Source organism: Chenopodium album, chromosome 9, assembly GCF_948465745.1.
Source record: "Chenopodium album chromosome 9, dcCheAlbu1.1, whole genome shotgun sequence".
NCBI classification, from domain to species: domain Eukaryota; kingdom Viridiplantae; phylum Streptophyta; class Magnoliopsida; order Caryophyllales; family Amaranthaceae; genus Chenopodium; species Chenopodium album.
In genome coordinates, this window is record NC_137842.1 from 23798298 (window position 1) to 23815558 (window position 17261).

The 17261-nt window shown below is 37.1% G+C and overlaps 1 non-coding gene across 1 annotated transcript; it reads left to right on the forward strand.

Moving 5' to 3' along the window:
• Positions 1-272: 272 nt before the first annotated feature.
• LOC145560962 (small nucleolar RNA R71) lies at positions 273-380 on the forward strand. The gene has a single exon (XR_014093551.1). It is a non-coding gene; the product is annotated as a small nucleolar RNA R71 (small nucleolar RNA).
• Positions 381-17261: the final 16881 nt, after the last annotated feature.

The following is a 17261-nucleotide window of genomic DNA, read 5'->3' on the forward strand; positions in this document are numbered from 1 at the left end:
CACTCGTGTTCAATTTGGAAAGCCCTTTTGTTAGTTGATCAATTTGATGTTGTAATTGATCAACTTTCTCCAATTCATAAATACCACCTCTCTTTGGAGCGTTTCTTCTTCGCCCCCCCCCCCCAAGAGTAATTCTTTGCTACCTCTTCTATTGTGGCTTCAACTTGATTTTGAGGGATCTTGATTAATTGACCACCCGCCCCCGCATCCAAATTGGCTCTTGACATGGGCTTCAATCCGTCGTAGAAAAACCGCATAAGCAACCCTTGATTGTACTCATGGTGGGGACATGCTTGTACCAACTCCTTGAATCTATCCCATGCTTCACCAAGACTTTCATCGGCATCTTGCTCAAATGATGCAATTTTCCTTCTCATTTCGGCGGTCTTCTCCTCGGAGATAAAGCGCTTAGAGAACGCCTTTACAACCTCCCTCCATGTTGTGAGAGTGTTAGGCTTTACTTGCTTTACCCATTTTTTTGCTCGTCCCGTGGGAGATTGCCGGAAAAGGTGCATACGAATGTAGTCTTGACTCACTTCATTTATTTGCATCATTGCGCACAATTCAAGGTATTGGTCAAAATGTTCAATAGGGTCCTCACTTGCACTTCCGAAAAATTGCTCCGATTGGACCATTCGAGTATATTGTGGATGGATTGAGAAGTTGGTTTCCGTGACGGGTAGCAAAATCCCTCCCGTGAGCTCATAATCCTCCGGATTTCCGAACTCACGAAACAAAACATCATTCTCTTGTCCAGTCATTGATCTGCGTGGTGAACTTGAAGAGTAAGTATCACTCTCACTATCAACTATATCACCAAAACCTCTTCCCTCGTCTTGATAAAGCCTACGGACTTGTCTCAAGGTTCGGTTGATTTCGTGGTCAATTTGATGTGAGGGTGCTCCTTGAGACCTCCTAAGCATTCACCAAAGCTAAGCAAACAATTAGCAATGACAAGGATGATAAAACAAAAAAAGAGAAAAGAAAGTAAAATGACTCTAACAAAAGCAATAATAGACGCTAAACAAGCCGCTTCCCCGGCAACGGCGCCAAAATTTCATCGCGGGTTAAATAGGTTGTTAAGCTGCTACCCTAACCAAATTAATCATTTATAATACCTAAACCTACACTAAACTAGTTAGTAGAAAGTAAATGGTCGAACCACTAGGGAAGCACGCTAATTCAACATCAAATATCACTAATGCAAGAGTGAAAAGGGGATTGTTTTTGTTGGTTTTGTTGAGTAAGAACACTAAAACTACAAATAAGCAAGAAAAAGATGATTAAAATCAATAGAAAATGACGCTAGGGATACGGGGGTGTCCAATATGATTAGAAAGAGGAGAATAATGGTGATTATTATGAAACATATGCCAAAGAACACAAGATTCTACCTAAACAATTAATTCTCATGCAAAAGTCTAAGCAAATCAATGAAAGAGGTCTACACTAATAAGGATCATTCTCATGCATCCTATTAGTTACAATCAAATCAAGAGAATAAAGAAGCACAATCCATAAAAACTCCACTTTAATAACTCATTCTCATGCAATCATTAAAATAGAGATGATCCTAATCTAGTTCAAATCACTTTCATGCATTTAAACTAGAAAACATCAAATAGAGTGCAACAATAATCCCAAGCTAATAAAAATCATGTCTTTCATCAATATATGGCATAAGTTCAATCCAACCATCATCATTCATCCAATACCAAATCATATCTTCCACCCCCTTCCCCTAGCTAAAAGTTTAGCCTATAGAAGGGAGATTAAACATAATATCAAAACTAGAAATAAACTCAAGAAACTCAAAACAAAACATGATTAAAATCAATGAAATCAATAACAACTAGATAAGCTAATAAGATTGACAAGAATAAGTAACAATAAAACAAATAAATAATATTAAAGGAAAGGAGAAGAGAATAATAAAGAAAGGATTAATGAAAGATGAAAACTTGGATTCTTGCTTGATTGATGGAAGATAAAAACTTGAGCAAAGTTGAATACAATAAAGGATGCTTGAAAAACAATCTATTTTCTCTCTCTAGATTAGGCTAATGTTCTCTGGAATTAGTACTAAGTTAATCTAAAAATTACATCAAAACATTCTAAGATGGGACTTATATAGTCCGTACAGACCCATCTGAAAAAGAGGACTGGTCCGACCGAACAATGGGAAGGTTCGGCCGGACTACAAGGTAGGTTCAGCCGAACCATGGGTAGGTTCGGTCGAACCTCCCTGATCCTGGTCTGGTCGAACTTTTGTGGTTCGACCACTCCTGCAGAATTGCTTCTTGATTTTCTCCATAGAATTTAACTCATAATGCTCTCCCCCAATATGTGACTCTACCTCTAGGTCAAAAGAGCTTTCCCAAAGGTTGTAACGTAAGGGCAAAAGGGTGATGGTAGGCTTAAAATATAGAATTCGGTGGTATTCCTAATTAGTGAAGCAAAAGGGTGATCAAACCTTCTCCTCATAACAAAGTAATCACCAAACAAAAACAAACTAACACACCTAAAGCTTATTTAAAGCCATATCCACAATCATATATATAAAAACCGTAAACGCTTCTCCTCCAAACTTAAAGGAAGCATTGTCCTCAATGCTTGAAAAGGAGAAAAGAATAACATCAAAATATTTTTGAAAATTTCTCATTTTTTATCAATTTTTGCCAAAGCGTATGAATGAGCTTTGCTTTTTTCTCATTTTTCATGTTTTCACTTTATTCATTGTCCTCGCCTCTTTTAACTATAGACAGGTTTTTCAATTTTGCATTTGAATGTCCTTGCCTTTTTTAACTTTGAACAGCTTTTTCATTTATTCACTTGTCAATATTCACAAGAAATACAAAATACAAGCTTACTTACAAATAAGAACCAATATCCAAAGTCATATACCATAATCTCCAAGAACATGATCATTTGCTTCACAAAAACCAAAAATGGAACAAATAGAAACAAAAGGCTTAAAGTTTTATAAGATGTGGCTTGAAAAGAAGGGAAAAGGCTCAAATGGTTAGCAAGTAGGCAAATGTAAACCCAAGAACTAAAAATAAAGAAGATTATCCTAGAAAAGAAAAATTACCACCCTAAAAAGATGCCTTTATCCTCCCTATATGGTGCGGTCTTGTGTTTGAGAATTATGAGTCAAGATTCAAGATTAGGTCTGCAATAGTCAAGGATCCATGCCGCTCATTCAAGTAATTGTAGAAGGCTAAAAATTGTAAACCTCACATGGATGCAGCAAAAACTCACTATATGTGTCAAATTGAATATAGGAAGCAACTACCAAGCATACCACAAACAAGTAGAATCGGGTTTCATGATCCTTTTAGTTCTTAGACACGCTATCTTAGCATACGTCATCCTAGAATAAACCAAGCATATTCTCAAACCGTGCACACCACTACCAATTAGGAAGATGTTCATTCAAAAGCAAAATTTCGTTGGTATATAGTCCAATTCATAAGAAAGACAACAAAAATAAAAATAAAGCCTCAAAAACTTTATTCAAACCAAGAACAAAAAAAAATAAAAGAAAGAAAAGGAAAGAAAAATAAAGAAAATAGGAAAACAAAATTAAAGGAATAGTAGAAAAATAAAGAAATAAATTATGCAAGTATAACACGTAATTCCCAATCGGCAAACAAGTGGTCATTTGACGACAACGTCAATGACCCCAAACACTCTAAGGTGTTACAATCATACATCCTCGAACCATTCTACTTTTACTAAAACTAATCCTAATCTATGCATCCATGAAAAGGAAAGAAATAAAAGAAAGAAAATAAGAAGGATCTCACCAGGCTTCCAAGCAATAATGCTAATAAAAAAAATAAGGGGAAAGATCAACCACCTTCATTAAGATGCAAGAATCAATAGCATCATCGTCAAAGCCAAGTGAGAAGAAAATTAGAAAATAGAGCTATAAATAAAGAAAACGGTTAGTATCTTCAAAACAAAGTTAAAGAAAGCAAAACTTAAACAAAAAGAAACTACAAAGCAAAAATCAAGTTAAACTACCAAAAAGAAAGTAAGAATAAGAAAATAATACTAAAGGAACTATATACTAAACTAGCAACTAATCACCTAAGCTACAAGATTTGGATTGAATGGATTTGGATTGAAGGGTTTTGGATATTAGGTATTTGGATTCACGGGAGCAAACATCATGCATCATCATCATAAAAATCAACACAACAACAACATCAATAGGATAGAAAGAATAGACATAGAAAGCTCAAAGAAGCAACAACCAAAACCATGAAGAAGAGACCAATGCATGCAACTATCAATCATCGAGGCAAAAAGTAGACAAGGCAATTTCCAAGAACAATAATGGCCACCGAGACAAACCCCTAAGAAGATAAAATTCCCCCAAGCTAAACATGAATACATCTCAACATCCCATCAATACAAAGCAAACAACACATAAAATAAGGGATGGAGGAAAAATGCACAAAGTAGGAGAACTAACGACCCCTCAGCCCGGCATTAACATTGTCATCCCCATCATAGGAAAACCCGGATGGGGGACCATAAGGACTTCATCCTTCGGTATAACCGGCTGGCCAAACATAGTGGCCCCTAGATTTATCTTGTTACCAAGGGGCCAAGGGAGAATATTGCTCGGGCAAAGCGAGCAGTAGTGGATGATCGGAGTGGACGTAGGGGTATTCAGGATCACCCCTTTAATCGCTCCCACCGGGAACACGGTAATTGTAGTTACCGTGCTCATCGGGGAATGAGCGAGTCTCGGTGTTGGACCCCGGAGGTCCTTGCCAATAAGGATACCCACTTGATGAAATAGGACCAAGTTGGGGTGGAAAGTAAGGATAGTTAACCGCGGGGGAGATCTCCACACGGTTAACACTAGCATCATACAAATGTTGTTATTGGAGAAACATACCTTGTTGCATCTCCAAAATGCCTCTCATTTGATTGTACATTGCTTCAAAATCTTGATCGTACATGCCTTCCAAACGAATTTGCATCCCCTTCATTTGCGCAGTAAGATCATCAATATCGGGGTTAGAAATTTTTTATTAATGTTGCTTTTGATGTTGTTGTTGCGGTTGTCGTTTTTGGAGTTGTTGTTGACGATGTTGTTCTCCCTAATCCACTCAAACACCTCATCATCATCATTCTTTGCCAAAAATTGCACTTGCTTCAATAGCGCAACATCAAGGTTGATGAGTGTCATTTATGGCACTCATAGAGTAGTCTTTTAGGATGATTTCATCCCTTTTTCATGCTTTCTTCTCTTATTTTTGGTCCTTTTTCCTTTAGTTCATCTTGTTAATTTTTTCTTTGTGTTTTCTTCGTGTTTTCCTTTTATTTGGCTCTTCTTCCCTTTTATTTCTTTCCTTTGTTTGCTTTTGTAGGTACCTAGGAGTTGTCTTTGCAAAGGGATCAAGATGAGCTATATTGACTAAGCAAGGAGGAAGCAATCTGCTCAGAGAGGGCTTGGAGAGGGCGTCAACTTTTGCCAAGATGCCACGGGCGCGGGTTTTGTTGCACCAAAACAGCAAAAATTGACCAGGAACTCCCCGCAGTTGCCCCGAGGGCTCCCCGCGTGCGCGGGTAGATTGGAGAGGACGATTGAGATTAGAGAGACAGCGGGCCTCTGATTACTCTTTGGGAGCAGGGCATTTGCCGCGTCCTCGCCGCGGGTGCGGGCTAAAAGACCCGTGGGCACGGGTATTGCTCAGATAGCCCGCGAAGTTTTTTATGGGTTCCGTACCCATTTCTCCGCGGGCGCGGGATCTCTTAGAGAGGGCACGGTGAACCCGTTTTCCTTCTTTGCTTATAAATACACTTGTAATTCCTTTTTGAAAACAAACTTTTAGATAATTTTCATTAGCATAGTTTTAGAGAGAGAAGTTAGAGAGAAGTTCTTGGATTTGGATTTGTATTTCAACATTGGTTCAATCAAGTTTGGATTTCTTCATCTTCAATCATTAATATTAGTGAGAATCTCTTCTTTTGGTTCATCTCTGTACTTGTTTGTCTTAGATTCATGATTAATTGTTTGATTTCCTTGGATTTGAATTTGATATTGTAGTTTATATTGTTTTTTCTTGATTTTGATTTAGAATCATGATGAATGCAATTTCTAGTGATTTGTTCTTGAGTTACACCATGATTAGTGAGTAGATTAGTTTCTAGGGAGAAGGGGAAGCATGCTTGATTGATAATTTGTGCTAGTCGATGATCATTGATTGATTGAATTTTTGCAATTAAATTGGTTGACATAGTTTTGATGTGATTAATTTGATTAGGAGTGATCAACCTATAAGATTAATCTAGATTGCATTGCAATTCTTAATGACATGAACCATCAATTTAAGAATTGCTTTAATTGATTGAGTTTGATTGTGATTTTCCATAATTTGCCATTCATAGTGACTGCTAGCTTGGCCTATAGGAGATAGATTTTTGATTTTTTTGATTGCTACTATTGTTTTTCCTTTCCAATGCTTGAATCAATTGAATGAACTATCAATTAGCATGATTATTGAACTTGCATGTGGAACCTATATCGCTAGTGTTTAGCATTTTGAATTACTTAATCAATCTAGCTTTGTTACCATAGTACCAAACATTTTCTCACTACAATCTTCGAAGTAGCTTGATTTAGACTATATTTAGTACCTACTCACTCCTTTGGGTTCGACCCTTGACTTGCCTCTATATTTGTATTTAGGTTTGTTAAGTGTTTATAACTTTAGTTTGACCTAGGGAAGATTAGATAACTACCTAGTTTCCCACTCGTCAAAATGGCGCCGTTGCCGGGGAACGGTGTGTATGTTTGAGTGTTTTTTATTGCTTGAGTCTAGGTCTTTGAATATAATTCAATTTTATTTGATTTTTGTTTGCTTTGTAAAAAATGGCATGTCAATCTTTTCCTCAATATGATAATGAGCCTTTTTGTGAATATTTCCATAGACTTGAGGGATTTCTTAACTATCATTGTTGTAGTCTTTGGGAGGTTTGTGAGATTTGTTATTTTGGTTTAAATGAACAAAATAGAAATGAAGTTGAATGCATACATAATGGTGAATTTAGAGCATTGTCAATTAATGATGCTTGGGATTTTTATGTTTGGTTTGCTAGGGATGTTTATGATAGGGATAATCATGATTCTAATATTGATATGCAATGTGTTGATTATTCTAATGTTAGCATGAATTCCAATGATTTGTTACATGATCCCTTAAGTGAACCTAGAACACATGATTTCAACTTTATTTCCCCTTTTGTTCATGATGATGAAGTGCATGCTCAAGTTGATGCTAATGGTGTATTTCAATATTTTTCATTATTTACCATGCCTTCTTGTGATGTGCTTCATTCCCTTGATGATAAATCTCATGTGTTTAATTGTGCCCCCACTACCCAATGTGATGCATATGCTCATGTTCTTAATTTAGATTCTTTCAATCTTGGTTGTACTTCTTCTTCTTCTCTTGTTGAGCCTTAACCTTCTACATCTTTTGATTCTCTTGTTGATATATTTGAGTCTCAAATTAGGTGCATTGTGCTTGATAATGAGCTTGGGCCTAGTAAGGAGATGATTCTTAATTCTATGAGAGGTCAATTAGAGATAATGAAAAAGAATGAGGAGCGTATTGAGGAGGAAAAGAGAAGAGGAGAGGTGTTAGAAAGCCAATTGTCATCCTTGATGCTTGTTTGTGAAAAATCCCAATTTAATGAGTGTGGTGAGGATGATGATGATGATTTTGAGCAACCAAGAAAGTGTAAGGATCCTATTGGTGAGCATTTGAGTGATGGTGAAGGAGTTGACAATGAAGAGAGTGTTGATATTGAAAATCCTAATCCTCTTTCCCATCTTGATGAGTCTCAAGTGCATGATTGTGATCCTTTTATCCATGAGTATTTTGATTCATTTGAGGTTATTACTAATGTGTTTATTGAGTGTCAAATGAAAACACATAGCAATTTGAGTGAGTTCATTAAGAATGCTTTATGGGAGAGAGATGAGTTTGAAATGAGTATACATCCATTCATGCATAGCTTTGAGACTTAAGGCTTTAAGGAAGTTGAGGGAGTTGTTGTTCATGGTTGTAGTGAAGAGGAATATGTAGTTCCTCTTGGAAGTTGGATGTTTGAGGGAGATGATGATCATGAGTGTTCTTCTTTTGAGGATTCTATGATTAATTTTCATGCTCTTACTGGTGATTTGAGGCATGGTGGTGAGGAAGAGTTCATTTGTAAGTTCATAGCCCCTATTCTCTCCTCTCATGTCCCTTTTTCAAGCAATTTTAACCATATTCCCTACACTCTTATACCCCTCTCTTCCTTTGTCAATGAGCCTATTGGGGACCCCTTTGTCTATGATGATTTGTATGTGGCTCATTTGTCCTCAATTGAGGAAAAGGGTGATGTTGCCACCCAAAAATATTTTAGTGAGGAGGATTTGCCTTTTTCTTTTTCTTTCCATTCTTTTATTCCCCCTTCTTCTTCTTATTTTCTTCATTTTCCTTTTGATCCCTCTTCTTCTTTCTTTTGGCATCTCCCTTCTCACCTGCGTGCAATAATCTTGTTGCACATTCTTATCCCGTCATTTGCCTACCGTTTATCTTATGAAATGATTAGTAGTGCATTTTACAAGCTATTGCGTTCGTTGCAATACTATTTTACTAGAGCGGTCAAGCTTGGACCTTAAGCAAGCCTTTCTCGGGAAGTAACCCGTGTTTTATTGCTTTCATTTTCTTTTCTTTTTAGAATAGGTTTTCTCTCATGGAAATGTTTGTGTGCCTTTTGCTAGGTACAGGACTTGATAATATACTTTGGTGCATTGGTTTGAATCAAGAATCAAGGAAGATTGACTCCTATTTCGCTAGCATATGGAAAGCAAGGTTCAATTCTTGAGGAAATTAGTTTTGAAAGGTTTCATTGGGTCATTTGCGAGTATTTACACCCACCTAATATCCGGTAATATCCTTCCTTGCTCTTTCTCAAGTGGATGATAACTTGTTGGACATATGTTGGTTTTATTGGATTAATCTCCTTATTTTTCCTCTCCCGTGGAATATTTGTTTTATGTTTGAGCATGTTGTTTCATTCATATATGTCATGCACATTTGTATATGCGTTTCCATGTTATTTATGTTGAAAAATCCAAAAAAGATTTTTGTTGCTATCAAGGAAAAATTGCATTGTGTTTTGTTTTGTTCTTGCTTTGGACAAATACTTTTGGACTTGTATAGTTGAATGCTTTTTTTCTTAAATGGTAACGGTGTGCACGGTTTGAGAGTACTCTTGGTTGATTATAGGATAAAGCATGCTAAGGTATTTGGTTAGAACTAGTGGGACCATGAAACCAGATTCTACTTGTTTGTGGCATGATGGTAGTTGCTTCCTATAGTCGAATTGACACCAATAGTGAGTTTTTGCTACATCCATGTGAGGTTCATTATTTTTCAAGCCTTCAACATATATTTGCAAGAGTGGCATGCATCCTTGACTATTGCAGACCTAATCTAGAATCTTGACTCATAATTCTCAAATTCGAGACCGAACCATCTAGGGAGGACAAAGGTAATTTTTCGGGATGGTAATTTTTCATTTCTAGGATTTCTCTTTCTTTTTAGTTGATTGGGTCTATATTTGCCATCTTGCTAACCATTTGAGCATTTTCCCTTCTTTTCAAGCCACATCTTTAGATCTTGAGCCTTTTGTTTCATTTTTGTTTCCATTCTTGGTTTTTGTGAAGCAATTGATCATTCTTATTGGAGTTTGTGGTGGAGGAGTTTGGATATATGGTTCTATTAGAAGCAAGTTTGTATTGTGATTTTTGTGCAAATAATGTCAAATGAATAAATGTAAAAGCCGTCCAAAGTTAAAAAAAGGCAAGGACAAAGCAAGTTCAAAATTGTAAAAGTCGTCAAATGTTAAAGAGGCATGGACAATTGCTTTGAAAGAAATGAATTTTTTAACAAAAAAAAAAGGAAAATAAGAAAAATCAACAATATTTTGATGTGATTCTTTTCCCCTTTTCAAGCATTGAGGACAATGCTTCCTTTAAACTTGGGGGATAAACATTTACGCTTTTTGTATATATGATTGTGGTTATAGCTTTGAATAAGCTTGGGGGTTGTAGACACCTAAAAATGTCTCCCCAAAACAAAACCCGATGTTGAACACCTTTCACCCCATTATTGGTCGGGTTGAGTATTTAATTTTTGGAGTGCTTAAATCCATGTTCTATCCAATATATTTCATGAACCAATCCAATTTCTAACTTATTTCCCTAAAACCATAACCTATTTTCCACTTTTCGTGTCCACATCGCAAAACCGAGAGAAACTGATTTTATGGATATATAATTTTGATCCAATTATTATTTTGTTGAATAGGCCTTGAAATAAGCTTTCCAACCATATATCATAAGCCCAATTCCGAGCTATAAGCAAAAAACTAAACTCGCCCCAAAACCGACACCCTTCCACTAAAACGGCCATATCATAAAATCTACACAGTATTTTGACCTGATTATAATTGGGTTGGAAAGTAGACTTAATAAGCTTTCCAATGATATATTATATGCCTTTTTCCGAGTTACGGATCAAAAATTATCGCAATTATTAAAACGCGTAAAAAACTAGAATTGTCGCGCAAGCATCAAAACCACAGTGTCACGGCGCAAAGTGACGTGGCACGGGGCCTGGTACCGTGACACAGGAATTCTAAACGTGTCACGGTGCCTGGTGTCGTGACAAGGGAATTCTCATGCTTGCACTTTTCACGCGAAAATTCGCCGCGTCACAGGAGATGATTACGTGGCACGGGGTATGGTACCGTGACAGGGGATTTTTCACCATGTCACGGTGCTTTCCCGTGTCTTTTCCGCGTTTCTTTCCCACGTGCTTAAGAATCTGGACGTAAAAAATCCACCATGTTACGACATGTCTTCCCGTGACACGGGATAGCTCCGTGTTTTCTCCGCGTAATCCCTAAACGCGTTTTCACTTCTCGTAACCTAATTATTTCCCTCGTCACTTAGTTATCCCCCGTGCCACGGGATTTTCTCCCGTCTGACGGCGTCTGGCACCATGTCACGGTGTTCTCTGCCGTTTCGCGGTGTTATTTTTAGGGATTTTATCTCTTTAGGGTTCCGTGTGTTCCCTCTGCTCATTTTCCCTATAAATAGGACCCCCCTTTCTCCAGTTCGGGGCATCAAATCCTGCTTTCTTTCTCTCATTTACACCAAAAATCATTCTCTTCTCGTTCTATCATATTCTAAGCCTCAAACCTATGTTCCTAAAAAACTTGTTGGCGGCTCCCTACTTTGCTTTGTCCCTAATCGTATTATGTCAATTTCCACTTCCTATGAGTGCCAAGCATATTCACAACATGCTTAACGTAGGCGCACTTCGAGCGACGCCTACAATTTGGCGACTCCATTGGGAGGATTCTTGATTATTTATCGATTTGAGTGATCGGTATTTAATAAAGATGAGTGGATGAGACTTGAAAAATTCTTAAAAAATATTCCTGTGATTAATTTGGTATTGTTGCATAAGCATAGACGTTTTAACGTCGCATTTAGGTCTGTACCGTAGGAAAAATTTGAATAACTTGATTGCGTACGAAGGAAAACGGGGCACCAGTCAGATTTTCTGAGTGTCGTGCCATGGCATAATCTGTTGTGTCACGGTGCAGTACACCGTCTGATGGTGTGCAGCACCGTGGCACGGTGCTATCTGTCGTGTCACGACAGTCCTAAAATCAGTCTGGTGGCTTGTTTTCTCTTCTCACAGTCAACTTCCTTCGATTTTTCTGAAAAAACGTGTGTGTTCTACATACGTCTTAGCCCCGGGGGATTTAAGCTCTATCAACCCAAAAACGCTCATGGCAATAAGGGTTCATCCGAATTATTAAATCCACCCAAACCATGGAGTTGAGTTCGATTTCAGCACGAACTCGCGGAGCCGCCCGTTGGCATACACCCTAAAGGGAGGCTGCTGATAAGTGACTTTTATGTCACTTTTAGGGTGTTTATTGAGTCGTATTCCGGCTTATTTTCTAATAATTTCACCATTTTATCCTTTATTTCTATTATTTTCTTATTCTCGTCTTTTATCTTTATTTTGTGTATTTTTGCCCTTTTTATTAGTTTTTAGTTTATTTTTGTAGTTTTAGTTAATAATTTCCCGCTTCTCTCATTTTATTTATTTTCTTTTAGTTTCTAGTTTCTAGTTTATTTTATTTTATTTTATTTTATTATTTCTTTAGTTTTAGCATTTTATTTTATTTTATTTTACTTTATTTATCTTATTTTATTTTATTTTATTTTATCTTCCGATTTCCCCTCGTGTTGTTTTTGGTTGTAGGTGTTCCGGGTTTCAAAGTCAAGTTTGTGTTCGGGGTCCAAGGTTCGAGCACAATTCACAAGCTTCCAAGCAACACCCTAGCTACTGCCCTGTTATCCTTCACCACACAATCACCTTACCCTACACCACAACACAACAACAACAACACACAACCTCCCCTGCACTTCCCCTGCTCCCACCAGCAACACACCACCACGCAACACCAACAGCGACTACAACAAACACCAACACCATCTGCAACAACAATCTGCAATAACAACTCCAACAGCACCAATTTCAACCACCGCCGATCACCCCAATCCAACCATCAGCCGTTCTCACAGCCCAGCATCACCGCAACCAACACCACAGCCATCGTGCAACCCCACAACAACGACCAGCCCGCAACACCTGCTACGCCTCCCAATTAAACCACCAACACCACCGTCACCTCCCATTTCGCCACCAAACTGCCAACAATTACCACCTCCAATCAACAACAACCACCCAAATCACCACCAAATTACTCACCTCATAGCCGCGCAACTCATAACATCTCAAGCCTCCTCCGCGGCCGCGCAGCCCTGTCAGAAGGTGCACACAATTGGAGTCCAAATTCAGAGTCGAGGCAGTAAGTTTGTGCGATGTCTGTGCGGGCGCGCAAATTATGGGTCAATCACGAGCTTCTCACGCGAGTTTTAATGAAAATTTAACGGCCTTGATTGATTGCTGGTTGATGAAGATGTCGGTGATGATGGTGTTTCGATTTGAGCCGTTGATAATGCGTGGTGGTGATGTTGATGATGAAATCAAGAGTAGGGAATTTAAGGAAGAAGAGAAGGGGAAATCGGGTCCGAGGTTTTGGGGGATTTGTGGGTTTATTTTAATTTCTTTTTCTTTTACTTTATTTTATTTTCTTAATTCTTTTTATATTTTCCTTTTCCTTTTCTTATTTCCTTACTCTTTTATTTTTCTTTTGTCTTTCCTTATTTTTCTCATTCTTTTATTTCTTTTATTTTTCTTAGTTTTATGAGCTTTGTATAAATACCCATTTTTGGGGTAATTAGAGGGAATCGATTTTCCTATTTTTTCTTAGTTAGTTTAGGAGAGCTTCTCTCTCTTAGGGTTAGATTAGATAATTTTTAGAGAGATAAAGTAGATTATTGCTCAATTTTCTTCCAAGTAATCAATTTTGGTCAAGTTTAATTTCCAATCAAGCAATTCCTTCAAGTTTTCATCTTTCATTAATCCTCTCTCTAGTAATCTCTAATCCTTTCCTTTAGCTTTATTTATTTGCTTTATTGTTGCTTATTTTTGTTATTCTTTTAGTTTATCTATTTATTATTGTTTTCATTGTTCTTAATCATGTTTTGTTTTGTGTTTCTTGAATTTATTTTTGGTTTTGCTATTATGTTTAATCTCTCTTCTCTAGGCTAATTTCTTAGCTAGGGGAAGGGGGTGGAAAATATGTGTTGAATGTTGGATTAATGATTATGGTTGGATTGAATACATGCCTTAAATTGATGAAAGATATGATTTTTGATGGCTTGAGATTATTGTTACACTTTATTTGATTTCCCTCTAGTTTAAATGCATGAAAGTGATTTGAACTAGATTAAGATCACCTCTATTTTAATGATTGCATGAGAATGAGTTGTTAAAATTGAGTTTTATGAATTGTGTTTCTTTATTCTCTTGATTTGCTTGTGTCTAATAGGATGCATGAGAATGATCCTAACTAGCATGGACTTCTTTCATTGATTTGCCTAGACTATTGCATGAGAATGAATTGTTTAGGTAGGACCTTGTGTTCTTTGGCATATGTTTCATGATAATCACCGTTATTCTCCTCTTTCTAGTCATGTTTGACACCCCCGAATCCCTAGCGTAATTTTCTATTGATTTTATTCATCTTTATCTTTGCTTATTCGTAGTTTTAGTGCTTTTTATCCAATATATCAACAAAAAAATTTCCCCTCTTGACTCTTGCATTAGTGATATTGATGTTGGACGAGTGAGCTTCCTTAGTGGTTCGACCCTTTACTTGCCACTAACTAGTTTAGTGTAAGTTTAGGCATTATAAATTGTTAATTTGATTAGGGTCGGTAGAACCAACGACCTACTTAACCTCGATCAGCTGCCTTGCTAACGCGTCCAAACTCTTAACCATGGTACCTTATTGACACCAAATAAACCTTACCATAGTCGAACATAGAACTTGACCTTATGTTGCGAACTATTCTTTGCATCATTATGCCTACGTGTTTTATTTTTGGTCGTTTTGATCCTAACCTTAACGATCTTTCTTTGTCTATGGTGGATTATTTTATGACTAATGATTGCCTATGGACCGTACTCACATAGTAATTAGCACAAAAAAAAAAAAAAAAAAAAAAAAAAAAAAAAAAAAAAACCCTGGAAATGGTCACCGCGTCACGGCAGCGTGCCATGACACGGTATAGTTTGCCGTGTCACAATTTTCGACCAGGAACTTGGAGAGGGATGGCCGCGGGCGCGGCTTTCTGGGTTTTACTTGCGATTTCATTTATTTCCTCCTTTTGTATATATAGTGTACGGCCTTCTTTTTTCTTCATACATTAAATACTTTAGTTTAGGATAGTTTTTCTCTCCTCTAAGGAGAATTAGCTTAGATTAGGAGTTCCTCTCTCTAGATTAGGAGTAGTTTTAGAGAGAGTAAGTGAAAGATTTCAATGGTGATTGAGAGATTGAAGATACAAGTGTGACAATTGTGTTCAAGATCTTCTTTATTATCAATGAGCATTCTTAACTCTATCTCACCTTATTGCTTTGTTTAATGTCATGTTTGTTTGGATTGATTTTGATGTTTGATGCTTGATTAGTGTAGTTGTTCTTGATATATTTTTTATTTTTTATTTCCATAGTTGTTAGTTGATAGATGATGATATTTGAGTAGTTGTTGGCTAGGAATTGGGTGAAACTTGTATGATTGATTGATTGTGATTAATTTGGGAATTGTGTTGATTGATTGTTGAGATTAAAGTGATTAATGAAGGTTTGCATGTGTGTAATTCGATTAGGCCTTGAGAATTATGCTAGATTGCATTGTAATTGCTAATGACACGAACAATTGATTTAGGAATTGCAATTATCAATTGGTTTTGATTGTGATTCTCTTGTTTTGTTATTCGTAGTGAACCCTAGCATTACAATTAGGAGATAGATCTTTGATTCCAATTGATTGCTCTTATCATTAGTATTCACAACCTTTGATTGGCATGCTCTTCCCAAGTTGTTGCAATTGACATGATTTCTTGTTGATCCTCGTTCCTAGTCTTTTATTTCCTTAGTTACTTGTTTTGTTAGTTATTAGTATTCTCTCTTACCTTCGTCTTCGACCTAGCTTAGGCGCACAATTGAAAGTGCTTGAACATTACCGTTCCTTTGGGTTCAACCCTTGACTTGCCTCTATACTCGTATTTAGGTTTGTTAAGTGTTTATAAATTTAGTTTGACCGAGGGAAGATTAGATAACGACCTAGTTTTCCCCTTGTCAAAGGTAGAGGGTGCTCGGACTTCGTACCAAAGTACAAAGGGCAAATAGTGGCCAAGGTAAAGGTTGGTCACAAGCCTCGTAACTATATATGCTACCACAAGGGATCTCTCTGGACTCCTTAATTTGCAACTTCTTGCAATATCTCTCAAACATAAACCCTAAGTTCAAACGACCTCGATTCTCCTCCCTAGTAGACAACCAAAGAATCCGGAGCTCTAATTGACTCAATTTTCCCAATTCTTGCTTTGGGATTATCGAATATCCCAAAAGCGGATGGAGAATCTGAAGACATGGTTGGAAGACTTTGCTTATCGCGACATACCGAATAATAAAGTCACCTTCTCTCGAAATATCATCCCACCATGAGTTTTGGTCATATTGATCGAAGAAGAACTCGAGGTCCAAGACATCCACCCCCGGATTAAGATTAAGCACCGCATTCAACTCGGCGAGAGAAATATCACAGTGAATGTTGAAGAACTGAAAAGTGACCCAATAGTTGCCACCTTCTTCCGCATCATATTTTACAGTAGCCAAGAACTCCAAAGTTGGCTTGAAGTAAGTGCGGTAACATGTGTACACGAAGGTGCTCCCCATTCGAAGATTGTTGAACAACTCCCTTAATCCTCATCAATCCCCATTGACCATATCTGGTTGAAAGTAGTGACGAGAAGGTTTGAGGGAACGGTAGTTTTTGAGCTTGGCATATCGTCTTTTTGAATTGGGTCACAAATTTTTGTTTTTGGTAGAGGAGTAGGCTTTTGTATTTGAGAAGTAGATGGTTTTGAAGAGGGTTCTTCAATAGTGATGGTGGTCTTTCGTTTTTTAGAGGTAAGGCCTTGAATATATTTTGACATGGTGATTCCTCCAAATTAACCAATTCAAAATCCAATAAACCAACTCCACAAACACCACAAAACACTTCCAAACACCAAAATCACAACTCCTAGATCAATGACACAAATCACATAAGCAACAACTCACTACCAAAAATCCAAATTTCCAACTTCTTGCAATCACCACCAAATTAACCAATTTTGCTACACAAACAGACAACAATACAATGTTAAGCAAAATAAATCAACAACAATCACAAAAAATCAACCAAAAATCATATTCAATCATAAAAATCACCAAAACACATACTACTACTATTCACAAACATGAACTATCAAAATCTTGCAACAATATGATAAAATTATGTAAAATAGTGTCAAAGAAGAAGATTAGACCACACTTAAAGCAAGATTGATCAAGAACTAGCTACCAATTCCAACCAAGTTGAAAAACCCCAAATTGGTCTTCAAATGGAGGAAAGAGATAGGAGGTTGATAATTGAAGAAAGTAGTATGATTTTTGTTGTTAAGGATGATTTTGTAGAAG